This window comes from Perca fluviatilis, chromosome 23 (genome assembly GCF_010015445.1).
Source record: "Perca fluviatilis chromosome 23, GENO_Pfluv_1.0, whole genome shotgun sequence".
NCBI classification, from domain to species: Eukaryota; Metazoa; Chordata; class Actinopteri; order Perciformes; family Percidae; genus Perca; species Perca fluviatilis.
This window is the reverse complement of record NC_053134.1, coordinates 22,376,726-22,394,310: the sequence shown is the minus strand read 5'-3', so window position 1 is coordinate 22,394,310 and position 17,585 is coordinate 22,376,726. Positions and strand designations below refer to the sequence as shown.

The 17,585-nt window shown below is 41.4% G+C and overlaps 1 long non-coding RNA gene across 1 annotated transcript in view; it reads left to right on the top strand.

The window, feature by feature from the left end:
- Positions 1-12,546, top strand: part of LOC120553112 — a 67,623-nt gene extending 55,077 nt beyond the window's left edge. The window contains exon 4 of the long non-coding RNA XR_005638101.1: positions 12,517-12,546. This is a non-coding gene — a long non-coding RNA (uncharacterized LOC120553112). The remainder of the gene's footprint in view (positions 1-12,516) is intronic.
- Positions 12,547-17,585: the final 5,039 nt, after the last annotated feature.

Sequence of the window (17,585 nt, the reverse complement as noted above, 5' to 3'; positions counted from 1 at the left end):
CCATCAGTTACATTGAAATCATTCTAAGAAGCGATCTCTTTGCAGCCAGCCAGTATGGACAGGAGGAACAATTGAACTAACCAATATCCCTTTCAATCAATGTACATATGGGCATTTCAGCAATGTTTTAAGATAGACTGGAAAATGTGAACGTATTCTTTCAAACCAGAATGTTGCCTATGATGAGTGGTTTATGTTTTCTTTAAAAAATAGACATTTTGCGAAAGAAAACAAGTAAGAAAATGGGTTGAGGGAGCAAACTATTGGAGATAGAGAGAAATGAAGTCATCCTACCTGATGTGGAAGTGAAGTCACCTTCCCCACATGGGAGAAAGGCTATGAGGTGTGTGTGAGTGAAACGTGAGGAAATGGTGAAGTCATCCAGCTTCTCTAGTGAAGCATGAACACTGCTTGCCTGCAGATGCAGTGCACCAACTGAGCCCCCACCTCATCCCCCCGCCCCCCCCCACACCCCTCCTCCTCTGCAACGCATTGGTGTCTGATCACAATGACCATGGCAGACAGCTCAGCCCAGTTTCTCTCCTGCATCTCTAACTTTGTCTTTTGTACTCGTTCACCAGCTTTTCACAGTCACTGTACATTCATACTGAATATAGTACCGGTTTGTATTGAATATCTGAGATCACTGAGCTAGTCAGCGTCTTTTCTACCTCTTTTATATTTCGCTTATTTTTCAATTAAGTTTTCAAAATGCTTCATTTAAAATTGTTACTGTCATGAATGCATCCCTAACCAAACATTCATAAATTGTTCCATAATCCATCTGGGTATTTGTTTGTGGTTGGAAGGACTCTCCTCAATTTATTATTGCTAAATGTTGATTGGCTTGAGCCAATGCACTGAGATTGGCTTATTTCACTTTATGTTGTTCTTCATGGAAACTGCACAGAGAGCTAGAAAAGATGAGGAAAAACACAGGACCTTGGTTGCACATGCATTATGCAAAGGTTGACTCAATCCAACTGAATGAACACCCACAAACAGAATGATGTCTCCTTTTTATTGTTCTATAATCTCTTCTCATTTCTTAATCGCCCTGTACTATTTCACAGTTTTTGCATCCTCAGTTCTCCTTGTACACCTTAGGACGTTTCAAACCTATAGTTCCATTGTGCTGGTCCCAATAAGTGGATGGTAAACTTGTGTTTTTCCCCTTAGTTTGTTTTAACGCAGAAAGAAATTCAAGTGAACCAAAATGCAACACTAAAAGCCAAGGAGAACATTGATGACTCTGGGGTGGGATTGTGAAAGTAAACCCATGAAGACGGTCCTGAACAAGATCCTATCTGCCCAAATATCAAGAGGGCAGCATACTTCGTAGCTAGTCCAGGTCCGACACCAAGCTCCTTGAAGTTGCGTCTTCTGCCTATCCGCTTATCAGAACTTAGATGTCATTGTTTAACCAGCATAAGGCTGGGTATTGTTTAAAAAAATATACCGGAACAAATACCAGTACCCAGAAAGTAATACAGATCCCAGTAGAGTACTTTATTTAAACACTGAGCTGCCAACTCCATCAAATACACTGCGCTGGACTTAACCACAGACTGTATGTGTTGGAGCCAATCACACGTCACATTAAATTGAATGCTTGCGGCGACTGGCTGCAAGCAAAACCATACAAATAGTCTTTTTTTCTTGGTCTGGGTACAAAAAGGGTTGAATGCAGGTGTCATTTGACTGGAGAAGTTTAAATACTCCTTGGGAATGGGTTATTTTGGTCGGTACCTTTTAAAGGTATGGAGGCTGCAGTACCCAGCCGTGGTCCATCATGAACATCCATTGTTCTATGCAGTTCAGGATGGCTAAGATAGACAGTTACATTAACATGCTTTAGTGCTTGAAAACATGTTTTGGCTTTGAACCCTTTCCAAGCAGCACAGCACCAGAGTTAATCTAAAACAACACCTTCCATTGGTGGCTGTTAATTAACCTGATCTGGCTCTCTGAGTATGAATATTATATGGAGAAAAGCAGTGGAACAGCCACAGGCTTGAACCGCCTTCTTCTGCTGTCTAGGAAATCCTGAATGGTCATTTCGCTGTAGATAACACAATATGTCGCTGTGCTCCTCGCTTTCCTTGCTGCAGGCGTTTTCCATCACAGCTGGCTGCTCAGACGCTTCCCCTGCTGCTTGTTTGAATGCTGGCTGAACAATTCTGACCCTGCAGCCTTTCCTTCCTGTCCTTCCTCCTCCTCCCCGTCATCCTCTGGCTGGTCAGTCTGGACAGAGGAAATGAGGACTGTCTCATTATCGCCTCAGCTTCCTCTTGGATCTTTTCCAAAGTGGAGCCGGTCTGGTTTGTCTGGACTGGACGCAAGATGGAAACAGTCAGCTGTCACCTCTCCGGCTGCATCTGGCTGTCTCTGGCTCCCGCCTTCAACATCCTCCTGTCCATGTCTCTGTAGTCTTAGCCCTGTTTTACTTTGCATCCTCTGCTACGTGAATGCGTCTTTTCTAGGGCTGGCTACCCAACTTCCGTACTTTTTAGGCACCGACCGAATTTTCTCCTTCGTTTCGAGTATCGAAAAATGCCCTATCATTCAATATCAAATTACAATACCTAGGGAGTAAATCTCATCAGCGTCAGTGAGCCAATAAGCACGCAGCCTGCTTCTACCAGATCTAATAATGCTGGTGATTTGCTGTGTAACGGAAAACTCTACATTAGACGGGCTAACGTGTGTCACATGTGTAAAGGAGCTGAAAAAATGTTTTACCTTAATGTTTAATTTTGTGATTTCTTTTTTTTTCAAATGTTTTTTGTAAAATTGGTATCGAAAAAAAAAGGTATTGCTCAGAACCGGTATTGAAGTCACTGTATCGGCACCGGGATCAACATTTTTTTTTTAACGATACCCAGCCCTCTTTTCCCAATTTCCTTGTTTGCTTAAGCTTTAGGAAATTCCACTAACCACTGCTGCTTTTTTGTTTTATCCTACTTCACATTCATATCATACTGTATCACCCATTCCGAGCTGCCCAGTACAGACCAGTTAGTGTGACTGCCTTAAACCAGTGACCTTCTGGTTACTGCCACCCTCTAAGGATCTGTCTGATTTACTCACCTCTCTGATTCTCTTTTCTGATTTCGTTTTCTACGTCTGATCTTACATTTGTCTTTCTTGCTTTTCACTTTCTTCTTTCTCACCTTGCTTGCTTGAATTATGATTCTTTGAGTTTTGTTAATAATTTGAAAATTTTTATGTATGCATCATGTTCAAAAAATGCTCACACTGTTCACTGAGCTGTGATATGGAAATGTAGTCAGAGGCCCATGTCGTTCATTACCTCCAGTGACATTCCAGTGACCAGATGGAAACACCATGTATGTAGACTGAATGTGAACTGATGTTTATGTCAAGGTCACCAGTGGGGGGAAAATACTGTTTTCTTATAGGACACAGAGGAGTGTTGCTTGAGGACTTTTGTCCAATGATAGTAGAGTATAGTAGAGAGACTATTTCCCATAGGATAAGGAGAGATTTGTTTTTGGCTGTATTCCAATCAGAAATAATTTCTTTTGTTCTGTGACAGTACACAATCGTTGTGCACAAACTTCTCTGTGGGAGTTATTGGGGAAAACTGATCTGGTGAGACCTTGACAACTTCCCTGTAATTAATTACATAAACTTTTGCAATATAGCACTTTAACCATCTCTATGTTCTCTGTGTTTATATATTGAGACCTAAAGTGCATCACTGGAGAGGTCAGAAAATCTCCATAATACTTCTGTCTGTCCTGTTTTTTTTTTCTCTGTTTCTGTCTCATTTTCTCTCCCTCTGCTTGGCTCTTCCTCGTGGTCTCTATCTCCCGCTCTCTGTCAGTCTCTATAACCTCCTCATCTCTCTCCTACCCTTTTTGTCTTTTAAACCTTTCTTTATAATTGGCTTTGTTTTTCTTCTGGCCTGTCTGGCTTTCTCTGTCCCCTTCTCTGTCTGGGTTTTATTTTCTGCTTCAGTCTCTCTGCCTCTCTCTGTAAGGCTGGCAGGCAGAGTCAGATAGCTCCTTTTAAACCATGTGATCCCTCTGTACCCATGTGCTGGCCATCTACCAGGACACTACAAAGAAAGATGCTTCCCGTCTCCTTGATCCTGGATCATAGCGCATTATTAAAGCATTAAAACCCAGGATGATGAGCTTTACAGTGATGTGGTTAGTGCAGCTCTAGAAATTAAAAGGTTTCTTCAAAGTAAGTACACACGCATACAGGCTGAATGATTTGAGGGAAATATCTAAGTGCAAGCCTCACCAATATAGCGATTCAAATCGTGATTATTTTCCAGACTGGTGATGTTGGTCTGTATAGTATTAAACAATATACATTGCAACAGGCTTCTGTGTGCATCTTCCAGCAGCATGCATCTACTGTCAATGAGGTGCCTCACAGCAAACTTCTAAGGGAAAAGAAGTGACTGGACGACACTGATTTATTTGCAGCCTTTGTGAACATCTCATATAATGAACTTAAACAATAATATGATACACTAAGGAGTAGGGACGTCACAATAACTGATACTTCGGTACCAAGTCAATACCTAGTCTGTATTATTTAATTTTTTTTACAGTACCGGAGGATGCTATTCTTTCAGCCTGAGGGCACAGCATATACGCCTACAAGTGCTGTAGTTTGTCGCTAAATGCCGAAAAGAAGCGCGCCTACCAGCACGGAAGAACAGCCTCCTCTCCGTGCGCACTCTGACTGCTTGACCGCAGCATCCTCCGGCTTTAACGTGCATCTACGGCAACAGCTTTCACAAGTTCACCTGGAACTCCCAAATCGCTCTGAAATGTCTGCGTCTCTCTGCCGTTGTTTTTCCACATAGAACCGTTAGCGTTAGCTACGATAGCTGCCATTAGGGAACGTCAACGCTTGTTCCAGCGGACCATCATAACATCTGTTAACAGAGAGAAACAGACTTAACTTAACCCAACCGCATGTCAGGAACTTCTTCAGCAAATGTAACTGGCCAAGGTGTTAGACGACCCAAGTGTGGTCGTGTGTATTTGAGAGAGAAAAAAATGCTGTGGTGGTCTGGTTTATTTAGCTTACGTATATTCTGTATTTTATCATGTAACTGGAACGGCAGTAGCTGGAATATGTTGAACCTACATGACTTACACTCTTCCTCTGCAGCCATTATTAAGATGCCCTTAAGCAAGACACCTAACACTGCAACCACTTCAATTCAATTTTATTTATAGTATCAAATCATAACAGTTATCTCGAGACACTTTACAGATAGAGTAGGTCTAGACCACACACTATAAATTCCAAAGCCCCAACAATTACAGTAATTCCCTCAAGAGCAAGCATTAGCAGTGGCTATTGCAACAGTGTCGAGGAAAACCTCCCTTTTAGGAAGAAACCTCGGCAGACCCAGACTCTTGGTAGGCGGTGTCTGACGGGCCGGTTGGGGGGTGTGATGAACAGTGGCCAATAATAGTCACATTAAAGATAATGGAACAGTGACTTCGAAGGTCATCGTGGAAGTTCATGTCATAGCAGGGCACATCGTGTCATACTGAGTAGTGCAGTCTCCTATACCGGATCCTGACTACTCTGTGCGTATGAACATCACAGCAGGGCGTTGCGTTACTTCAGTGGAGCTAAATTGCAGCAGGCAGCAGTTGTAAATGTGAGTAAGTGTGTGAATACAAAACAGAATGGTGAAAGAGAGCATACGTGCTGAGCTGATTGTTGGCTGAAAGAGCTCGGACCAAACAGACCGATCTGATCTGCGTTTAGCAGACTGTCTTGATTAATTGAGGCGGTGGCTGACGTTGGTGAATAGTAAACAAAACCTCACTGCTGTTCTGCTTTAGATGGGCTTGGCTGCTAACCAGAGCTGTGGATCTATTCTGTGAAGCTAACTGTGCTTTCTCCAAAGCGTTGCTCTAGTGAGTGTAAGACAGTGACTCTGAGAAGTGTATCAGTTGTATCTGTCGTCACTGGTGGGGAGGTGTGGTAACAAAGATGGCACCCAGGCTTTTCCTCTTGGACTTCTTCTTCTTTTCGGTCTCCTTCACTTTTTCTCTCCATGCCTGCAAGTTAGCATCCATCTCTTTTGTCACACTTTCATCACCTCTAATCCTCTCGGTTTCTGTCTCTGACGCACTCTCACTTTTCTCTCCCTCTCTTATTCACTTGCTGACTCGCTCCCTCAGGCCCAAAACCACTTTGGTAGCTGCGTGTATGAAGACAAAAGCATGTGCTGCATTCCCAACTGCAGCCAACAGCCCCCTTGCACCAACAAAGCCTATTTGCTTCTTTGGCCGTCCTTGGAGGATAAGTGAATAGACGTTCATATTTTGCCCAAGTTAATATTTATCTCTCTCCCGCTCTCTCCTGTATGGAGGGCAGTTGAGCCGGAGATCGTCCTTGGTGATTTGCTGCCAGTGAAGAATGAAGATGTGCGAGGTCGGGCGCATTCAAGGACGACTCTGGACTCCAGCTGTTAACAGTGGAGGGGATTGTAAACACAATTGTCTTAAATAAAAAATCAAACGGCTCTTTTACCTACAATACTATTAAATGGGAAATATTTAATGATATGACAATGATAAAAGGATATATAAATTCTAAGATAAAAAACAGCCACTTTTAATCCGATTGAAAAATGCACTAATAGAAGCTGAATGAAGAGGTACATCATGCTCCTCTACAGGCTTGAATGGTGGTTTCAGATTGTGTGTGTGTGTGTGTGTGTGTGTGTGTGTGTGTGTGTGTGTGTGTGTGTTTGAGGAGGAGGACCAGCAGTACATCACAGCCTGGCTAATGGAACACTGTGCTCCTGAAGGGTCCTCAGCTCTACCTCGTCCATCACGGCTCCCGCATCCATCCACAGAGGATTCTGGGTAGACGCTGACACCTGAGCACGCCCGCAGGACTTAAGTCTTGTTTGTGCCTGTGAAGTGCTCTGCCTCTTGTGCTAGGGATGGCAAATCTTAAGTATTTTCTCAACAACATTAAATATTCATAACTAAATAAGCAACAATCAAAGTTAAAGTTAGTTATTTATTATATTGAGTTTTAACTCTAAAAACACTTAAAACATTTTAAGGATTTGACAACTTTTTGTACTGCACACATGTAGGGAGGTGCAACGCATTCTCATGTACATATATTGTACGGAAACGCATGCACAACAATTCTTTAGGCACCAACCGTTGTGTAGTCTTTTGTTTTGCCTGTTTGTAAAACAAATTATCACCAAATTCTGTGTTACATCTTCGGCAACTTCATTCCAACTTATTACCACTAGTTTTACACTGTTGTTTTAGAATCCATGGTCAATAAACCTCAATTATATGAAATTATTCCTAGTTTGAGTTTAAAGTGCTCATATTATGCTTTTTGGCCTTTTCCCTCTCCTTTATTGCGTTATATATCTTTTTGTGCACATTATAGGTTTACAACGTGAAAAAGCCCAAAGTCCACCCCAAAGGGACTTACCATCTCCAACAGAAAACACTGTTCACCAACTGCTCCAAACAGCTCTATTGTAGTCCAGCCTTTACTTCAGAGACAAACGTGGTCACTTTGTGGCACACGTTATAATGCTCGCCTAGCTGCTAGCATGGCATGCCCTCATACTCTGCTTCTGACTGGCTAGTAATCCTTACCTAGCTACTGCGCATGTGCGACTCCCAACAAAGATGGAACAGAAGTGAGATGCCTCACTCTGTAGCTAAAACAGAGAGCTCAACACACAGGGTGAAAAGAGGAGCTGCAGCAATGTGCAGTACAACAAAATATGGTGTTTTCTGAAAATTAAACCACATAAACCTATTCTGGTACAACCTCTAAATACAATTATGAACCTGAAAATGAGCATAATATGAGCACTTTAAAAAAAAGAAGCATAAAATATGAATTATTTGGACTAATAGTTAAGATATGAGGGACATATGTTGATGGATCAGACATGAAAATCACTCACCTTTCTGCGCCGTTTGAAACCAAAATAGGTGACCTACGTGAATCGTGTAGATTCGATGAGAAAATGTTTAAGGGGGGGGGAGGGGGGGTGTAAGTGCTCTGGCCTGGTGCCCGATTTCTGGCGTATGACTATTTTAGAAAAATAAATAAATTAAAAAGTCCACATGGGATTTGTTTTGATGCGCTGGATTTAACTATACTGTCTATGGATTTAACCAATCATCGAACTTCCACCAACCAATGAAACGAGTTCTAGCCAATCAGATGCAAAGTAGGGCGGGTCTTTGCCGAAACGTTAACGCGGCTAAAAAAAAATGGAGGCAAAGTTTATCAAACTTGGAGCATGTAGATACCATAGAGGTAGAGAGAGGCAGATTTAGTTGAGAAAGGAGTTAAAACAAATGGCGCTAGGCATGAATAGAGGACAAGAGGAAAAGGGTAGAGACGGGAAGCCGTTTAGCACTTGGTGTCTAGCTATATGAAAAGATAAACAATGCGACGTTTTTAATAATTGTAAATAAAGCAGCTAATATCAACATGGACAAAATCATGAATGTACTAATTCGCTCTTTTGATGATGACCTGGCCAAAGTAGAGTGATTCATTGTAGGATTATGATATTATTGCAATATGTAAATCCACATTGACTCTTTATTTAACATATGGTTGGAAGAAGTAAAAATTGATCCAAAACGTTTTAGTCTTTAAAAAATTATGACTTTTATTATTGTTTTACCAGTCAAATTAACTTTAATGAATGCATATTGAAATATTACACTGTTGGTTGGCAAAAAATGCATCTCAAAATGCATCAGATTGATGCTTTAAAATATGGAATATTTAAAATTTTCTTCTATGCCCCCGGACCTCCCCTAGAGGGGTAATATCCTTCTCACCTTATTCACCCCTGGCCTGTTTTCATGCCTGATGGATAATCACAGACAGATATAAATATATGTCAAAGTTCAGTCAGGTATACTGTTTTGAAACCATATTTTTTTTTTTATTATTATTTTTTATGGCAGCACAGAATCACACCTGTTATCTAGGAAGACCACACATGCTATAATATTGAACACCGAGAATTCAGTGACGCTCTTCGCAAGTAACATCAATGATCATGGTTTGATTAATGTTACTTGCAAAGAGCGTTGTAGTGAACCATCCATGTTATTTTTGGGCAATTTGGTTGAAGGAAACCTACAATTCTGATTTAAAAACTTTGAAAACGCTTCAAATTTGACCCGAAGACAACGGGAGGGTTGAAAAAAATGGTGTCCCCTTAATTAATACTCCCGGGACATGAACACGAGTCTTGTGTTTTCCCCTTAACTTCTTCCGTGACACAAACTCTGTTCCCCCATTTGAAAGCCCTGTGTTTTAGGATCTTCACACTCTTATACAGCAGCAGTCAATGTGATGCGTACAGTAATAAACATGTGGAATACGCACAAATGACGTGTACATTAATTTTCAAAGCTATATGTAGAACTGGTTCATGAGAACAGCCTGAGGGAGGTGTTGGGGTGGATGGTGAACTTAGACTAAGTGGACCTTTTTCTAGCGGAGTCCCCACCCACACAAGCCAGTGCGAAAAGCGAGGGCAAAAACAGAAATGCACAAATCTCTGGTGAAATGAGCAAAAGTGTGTTTGTTTGTGTGTTCACGGAGGACCACGTTGCTCATAGTAAAAAGCCGATTGAGATAATAGGTTTTCACTTTGCAATGTTTATGAAGTAATTGCTTCTTAATTCCCTTCAAAGCAAACCCTGCTGAGCCAAGGTGCAGTACAACATGCTATCGATCCCACCGGGTCACCTCTGGGGTGTTGACCAGCACCATTGAGCGCAGTGGTGTTTGCATGTCCACCGGCTTTAGATCATCGCTGGCACGTGATGAGGACATCTGCATGCAGATCAGTAGATGCCTCTAAGCCTCCATTGATTACTAATGAAAGCTCTGCACTGTAACAGCTTTAAAATCTCATCACTGGCGTCTGATGCTGTTTGTTCACAGGATTGCCTCTGTTTGCTGTAATTGCCAATTATGCAGGAAAAATGACAACATTACATGGAGATTGTTCCTGATTTCTGTGTTCCTGCTGCAGGTGTATGTAGATAATGTGCTCCCCTCGCAGTTGTGGGTATTGATGTTCTTCGTTTTCAGTCTTCTGCTTACCCAGTAAAGACTTACAGTAGCCAAGCCATCCTTATGGATTTATCAATGCAGACAATGGCTGCACTGATAAATGGCTACCGGCATTACTTTGTGATGGCAGTGAATCAATATTTTTTTATTATATCCAAATCGATATTTATAAAACAAGCGTTCAAAGCAGTGTTTGTTTTTTTTCTTTTTAAGATGATTTTTTAGGCATTTTAGGCCATTTGTGACAGGACAGCTTAGACAAGAAAGGGGAGAGAGATGGGGAATGACGTGCAGCAAAGTGCTGCTGGTCGGAACCGAACTTGCGGCCGCTGCGTCGAGGACCGAGCCTCCGCACATGGGCGCCCGCTCCACCAGGCAAGCCACCCAGGCGCCCCAAAGCAGTGTTAGAATCATATAGTATAAAGGTTGTAAGCATGGAAACCAAAAAGATCAGAGCGACAGAATCCTCCAGTGGGGGAAGAAGTACTCAGATCTTTAAAGAAAAATAATAATACCACATTGTAGAAATACTCTGTTACAAGTAAAAGTCCTGCATTCAAAATTTACTGAAGTTAAAGTACATTAGTAATTGCATCAAAAATATACAGTACTTAAAGTACCAAAAGTAAAATGACTCATTATGGAGAATTATTATAATTATTAATATATATTTGTGTTCATCACTTTAATGTTGCAGCTAGAGCTGCAAAGGTTAATTGATTAGTTGTCAGCTATTAAATTAATCACCAACTATTTAGATAATTGAGTAATCCATTTGAGTCATTGTTTATGAAAGTCAAAATATCTCTGATCCCAGCTTGTTAAATATGAATATTGTTCTACTTCTTCTCTCCTCTGTGACAGTAAACTGAATATCTTTGAGTTGTGGACAAAACAAGACATTTGAGGACGTCATCTTGGGCTTTGGGAAACACTGATCCAATGTTCCGACATTTAATTGAGAAAATAATCTACCTATTAATCGACAATGAAAATATCAAGTCAATCAACTTTTTCAAAGATTCAAACTCCTTTATTAAAGGTGCAGTAGGTAAGACTTATAAAACATATTTGCTGAAACTGACCCTATGTTCCAGTAGAACTACATGAAGCAGGTCATTTAAAAGAAAATCCAGCTCCTCTGGCTCCACCTACAGTCTGTAGTGCGATTGGCAAAAATCCACAGCTCCCTGTTCAGATGCTCCGATCAGGGCCGGGGTGTCTAACTGCGTGTCAGTCACTGCTCATGCACAAGCATTCATTCTCCCTTATGGGGGGAGGGGCTTAGGAGACCGTTTTGGGCTTTAGTGGAAACGGGGGAGGGACTGAGAAGTAGTTGATGTACACATTCCTACCTACAGCACCTTTAATCCTGCAATGGGGAAATTCCCAATTTCACAGTTTTATCTTAACCTATAATATTAGATCATAATTTATCTGTTGATCATGTTTTGGATTATTAAAATGATTCTGCAAAGTAAGTAACTAAAATAAATATAGTGGAGTAAAAAATTACAATATTGGTCTCTGAAATGTAGTGGAGTCAAAGTAAAAAAATAAATTAAAAAAAAGCAGAAAATGGAAAAACTGAAGTAAAGTGCCTCTAAATTGCTAAGTACAGTACTTACTGTAAGTAAATTAGTTACTTCGCACCAACGGAATCCTCCACTTCCATTCCATATAGCTAGAACTGCTAATGTCTAACACCTACAATAATACGTCCAATAAGGTGGAGTAAAGTGCAACAGAAGGTCAATAACCATCCAGAGAAAAGGAAATGGACACCCACGGCTACAGCACATTTATCACCTCTGCTGTGATGGCTCTCAAAGCTGTCAGCTAATCCCGACGGCTCAAATTTGGGCACACGATGGAACCGGACCAGGCAGAGCTGGTACATTTCCAAACCGACCGGCTCGCAGCTTTCTCTGAGCTGCGAGCGACAGGTGAAAGATCCTGCTCAAAGTCAACAGATTGCAGCAGGTGTGCGGCTGCGGATGGATGAATGTTTATGTGCTCATAGCTGATTACCCAGGAGAGCAGGGGAGAGGGGCAGACAGAGGGCAGGGAGGAAATCACGCTTATGTCCTTCTGTGTGTGTGTGTGTGTGTGTGTGTGTGTGTGTGTGTGTGTGTGTGTGTGTGTGTGTGTGTGTGTGTGTGTGTGTGTGTGTGCGCGCGTGCGAAAAGCGACAAGACAACAAATATAGCAAACAACAAATAGGTTAGGAAAAAGCTTTTTTTAGTGTGCGTGAGCAAGCAAGGGAATTCAATTGTTTTTCACCATACAAAATGATGTTTTTGACAGATTGTACGCGGTTTGTGTGTTTTTTACTATCATTTATTACATTTTGACATAATATTGACTCAAGGTCCACTTAGTAGCTTTTTCTTGTGCTTTCAGCCTCATTGTCTTCATCAGCGGATGAAAGTTTTTTTTTGCTTAGTTATGGAGTAAATCCTCTGAAGTTTCAGTCATATTTTAGTCAAGATTATTTTGTCCAACTGCTATTTCCAAGTTTAAGAATGAAGCCTTTTTATATTTTTCATAATTCTTTTTTCTCACCTTTCTGAGTAGGATGTTTGGCTCTGCAGTATGCAGTCTTTTCTTTATCTTTTTTAAAATATAGTTTGAAAGTAGGTGGAGTCACACTTTCAGCTGCACGAAAAAACCTTTTCCCTGTCTTCTCTTGGCTGTCACAGCTATCTCTCACTTCACCTTGCCCTTTCCTGCCCGACTTATCGCACTTTAACAGCCTCTCTACCTGCTCCCTAAACCGGTCTACCTCCATATTTCCCTTTATGCTATTTCGCTATAAGATTCTCATTCACGCACAGCCACAGCGACCTTGGATTCATGGCTGCGCGATCCACTTAATCGCCTATAAATTACATGCATGGCAATTAGGCAACAAATAATGGCAAACAATGATGTTTTTCTTACTTTGACACAGTTATATGCAGTCACACCAAGATGCTGTTCAGTCCAACCACATTCTGTTCCACTAACCACATGGATCAGAGGTGTTAATGCCGTGCTCTGTGGAACCTCCGTAGTATGACAGATGTGTCATCATGTCTGTCTTTAGTTCTCCATCACACTGGACTTGGTTTAAAGGTCTGATACCACCAGTTACACACATAGCTTCCTTGATTTTAATAAGCCAGCACATGCAGACGCATCACCCAGCTGTCTCTAGGCAACAGCTAACTCAGCTGCTGTCAATCACTTACTGTAGCTTGCATAGATTATGATATTAGCAGTGTTGATAACCAAATAAGAAATAAACATGACCTACAGCAAGCAGGTTGGGTGGAAACAATTAAGAGCAACTGCTTCCTTCGTTTTTATTGTTTACAGATACAGTTACAAGACCGCCTCTGCCATAGAAATAAAATGGATAGAAAGGCCATTCCCATTCAAATCAACGTAGAAGAATGGTCTGAGCGGCAGCCATTTCTATCTGTAACATTGCCATGGCAACGTATAAACTTCCATACAAACCTACTTGCAGCAAGTCGCGGAGATGAGGATTACAGTAACGGACAAACGGGCAGCGGAGTAGTAACATTACAAGGCAGAGAGCCAGCCGCTAAATGAGTCAGATTTAACAACTTAATGTACCACCACCCACACAAAGCCCATTGCTATCGCCAGATGAGTTACAGCTGTGTAGGGCTGTACCAAATACCATTTTTTTGAGCTTCGAAGCTTCGGTGCTTTGCTGACTTAACTTTTTGCCTCCGGCGTTCAAAACAAACGGTTTTTAGTGTGTTTTTAGCGGACGGTCTGGCAAGTGATGACCGATGCAGTGTTGTGAATGAAAGCTCAGCCAGCTCTTGCTGTATTGGCATTGTGCACGGCCATAACTAACGTGTTGCTATGTTTACTTTTATCACAACGCCTGAAAACGACACCAGGCTGAAAACAAATTGAAAATCGAATACCTACCCATCGAACAAATATTCGGATGTTCGCTCGTTTTCTTCGACCGGTTGGGCGTGGGGGCACGGCCAACTAACAAGTCGTCTGCTGGCTGGCTGGCTGGCTGGTTCCGCCGTGCTTTTGTGCTGCATTAGTCACAGAGAATGAGTCGAACAGCGGGCTGGGTCTAACGGTCCGCTGACCAACTGCCGTTGGGTCTAACGCTCCGTCCTCCTCACTCCTCGCTACGTCGGGCCGCTCTCGAGTTGTGACACACTTTACGGCCCCACTGACGTTAGTTGTCACCATGACAACTAACAACAATCGCCATTTTGTTTTGTAGGCTACTCATCAAATGACCACGGCAAACAGTCCAATGGCCTTCTTTATCCATTCTATTTCTATGGCCTCTGCTCTCATTTGATTGGACAACAGGGCTCAACGTAAAGGCTAATGTGCTCATTTTAATAGTGGAAATATGTATGGAGTCCTGATGGTAAACAGGATAAGTTGTTTGTTATATTTTGGGTATGAGCCAGTAACATACGAAAAGCTAATTACTGAGCTTTGTCCAGCAGCAGTGTTACTTTATTGTCACTTTGCATATGGCACCTTTTAATATGTAACTGCTCTCGCTCAGCTTAACACTTAATGTTTATAGTACCCGTTTATCTGTGTAGTCTGTTCAGCGTTGTATCCAATATGTGTTGTTTGATGGCTTATATATTGTTCTACAGTCATGTAAGCAGCAGAGCTGTCCCACTCTTCTTATTGCTGTACTGAAAGCAATTTCCCTCGCCATCCGCTCTGTTCCTCAGCAGACATTTGTGGCTTTGTTGGCATGACAAGAGGGTGTGCAAAGTAAAATCAGTTGTCTGTCTTTTCAGCAACTCGCTATTCAACTGAGGATGTTTACTTCTATTCACAATGAGTTCAGTCTAAAAGAGAAATTATACAGTCTCATACTGTGTGGATCACAGTTGGGCTTTATGACTATTGACAAAATCCAGATGCTGGGTTTTAATGACAGTTAACTGTGTTCGATATGAGGGGAATATAACAATCCTCTATAAACATATTGACCATCTTTAAATGTGTTTTTAATTCAATCTTTATGCAAAATGAAAATTGTATTCCAAATGTAATTACATATTTAATCTTAACCCTCTGACACCATGTCTGACGTATTGTTATTGTACTACCAGCCTAATTAGGAAAGGAGGGAACCTATTATATTTTATTTCCGTTAGTCAGAAGAGAATGAATACATAAACATTGAAAAATATAGATATATTGCAGAGATAAAATTACTCTGCCCCTCCCTGACACCCAAAACCCCAATTCAACATTGATTTTTGCATGCAAAATAACATAAAACATGGAAATTATGAAACCCTGTTGCAAAACCAGCGGATAACAGAACATGCTCTAAAGTGTTAGGCTGGTGTTATTCTATATTTTTCTTAAAGTCTAAAACTAACAATGCATTAGTCCTGCTCTCAATACAGCATGCCTTCTCAGACAGAAGGCATGCTGTATTGAGAGCAGGACTAATGCATTGTTGATTTTGGACTTCATCCCCAAGCTAATTGGTTCCCACTGAAGCCATAAAAGAGCCTCAGTAATTTCTTAAAACATCTGGGCGCCGTAAACATTACACCAGCAAGCATAAGCATGTTAACATTGATATTGTGAGCATGCTGATGTCAAGCAATAAAGTATTTCAGGTTTTGGGAACAGAAACATCACTTCTTCTCTCTGGTTTTATGCCTCCGCCCCAGCCCCAGCCCCAGCCGTTGCCAGAAGCATTGTTTTTCAGCTTGTCCGTCCCATTTCGTGAACGCGATATCCCAAAAACGCCTTGAGGGAATTTCATATATTTGGCACAGATGTCCAGTTGGACTCAAGAATGAGCTGATTAGAATTTGGTGGTCAAATATCAACTTCACTTTGACATCATAATGTTCTGCAAAAACACTTTTCTGGCCATTATTCAACACCCTAACTCAGGAACAGAAGGGGCTACATTTGTTCCTATACTGACTTGGGGACACTAATCTCATAACTGTGATAGTAAGGAATATTGTAAGCTGTATAATTTAAAAGTAAAGTTGAAAAAGTGTTTCCTTACTTAAATGTTAGCAGAGTAGAATTCCTGAAAGGCCACCTTTGTTGTTCAGATGTCCCTTCCTTTCCTCACTGATTTGTTTTGTCATAGCCAGCACGTTCTTGTCTCTGCCAGCCAGTCATGTTGTGTCCAGGTAAAGTGATCATAACTGAAGCTGAGCAGCCCAATTATTTTCCCATTTTGCTGTGGTTATTGATCCTTTTCTGTGTACAGCCAAGTCGAGTCAAAATGGATTAGCCATCAGATTAAGTCCAAACATTCTGTGGGAGGGTCATTTAAATGGATACACACAGGGTACACATTTTGTGTTCCTCCGGAGTCTGCCCCCACCCCACCCCCCCCCTATCCAGAGAAGGCAGAGAGTCAAAAATAATTTCTGATAGCAGTCTGGCGGCTCAGGGTACATCATGGTATCCATCTTGATCTAATCACCATCAATGGTATGCTGTCAGTCAACGGGGGAGTCAACAGAGAGGCTGCCAGAGGCAAACCCCAAACATTAAAGGATTTCTTTCAGAATATATCATTAAATATCATTGATAGAATCGTAGATTATCAGTTGTAGGAAATCATGCATATATGCAACACCCTTTGTATTCTTCAAAAGCTGGATGGCATGTTAAATTAAAATAAAATACAGAAAAAAAAATTTAAGAATTCTGAGTGCTGAAAAGAAAACCTTGGCAGCAGATGATTGTGCGGAGCTTATGGAGATCTTAATTAATAACAGCAGGTGCTCTATTATTTTCATTTATTTATTTTTGCAATAATTATAACTATATGGTGATGATAGACTGTGATGCAAATTAGCCGCTATAAAATGTTCCAAACTCAGTCTTGTGTGCCACTGCCTAAATGAGCTGAAGACTCCCTGTTTATGTTTTAGGTTGAGAGTAGTCTTGCGTTGCCAGACCTACTGTATCTCCACAGCTCTGCGGAGTAAGGTCTGGCCCCTCCACACATACACTGCTAGGAAAGGAGTTAAAAAACGCTCTGGGTTGTTTGCATTTCTTTAAACCAATCACAATCGTCTTGGGTTGTGCTAATCTCCGGACGCGGCGACGGTGGCTCTGCAAAATAGTCTCGGGAAGGAACTCGTTTTGGTGGAACTTTTGCACCCTATAATAGAAAATGCCACGATCCAAAATTTTCTTAAAAACTTGCCATTTTCAGCATGTAGCTCGCTAGCTCGAAGGTTGTTCATGTTTCCAGACACCAACGGAATTTTGCAAGTCGAAGGACATCCGGCGAATGATCCGGCAGCGCCGGATGTTCCGGTGATTATCCGGTAAATGAATTGTCGTTGATCCAGACTAGGTTGAGAGTAGACAGAGAAACGTGCAGCTTAGTTAGACACAACACTACAGTACACGATCATGCTGACGTGTTGATACTGATGCGACACAAAACACTTGCAAAT